Genomic DNA, 286 nt, shown 5'->3' with positions numbered 1-286 from the left:
GTAGTGTCTAAAAAAATGAAAAAATAAATATATATAGTAACTAGTCAAAATGTATGAGTCTGCTAAGTATAGTTATGTGGAATAAAAAATGATGGCTGTTCTGAAGATACAAAAAATTCATTTTCGAATTCTTGAGATGTAGTTTTTCATAAATCATAAATTTTATCCACACAACTATAAATGAACATTTCGTGAATAAATTATGACAAATAACATGAAAACTACTACTTCTAAAAAATGTATCCTAATGACTAGAAATCAACATTTTGTAAATATATTTTGGCGA

The 286-nt window shown here is 24.5% G+C and overlaps 1 protein-coding gene across 1 annotated transcript in view; it reads left to right on the top strand.

The window, feature by feature from the left end:
* The window catches only part of LOC106692798 (kinesin-like protein KIF12), a gene marked incomplete in the record, with an annotated part of 134,643 nt that overhangs the window by 75,465 nt on the left and 58,892 nt on the right, over positions 1-286 (top strand).

The sequence above is a fragment of the Halyomorpha halys genome, unplaced genomic scaffold (genome assembly GCF_000696795.3).
Source record: "Halyomorpha halys isolate HHAL.00 unplaced genomic scaffold, Hhal_1.1 Scaffold72.1, whole genome shotgun sequence".
NCBI lineage: Eukaryota > Metazoa > Arthropoda > Insecta > Hemiptera > Pentatomidae > Halyomorpha > Halyomorpha halys.
Note: the sequence above shows the minus strand (reverse complement) of the source record. Positions and strands in the feature narration are given on the sequence as shown.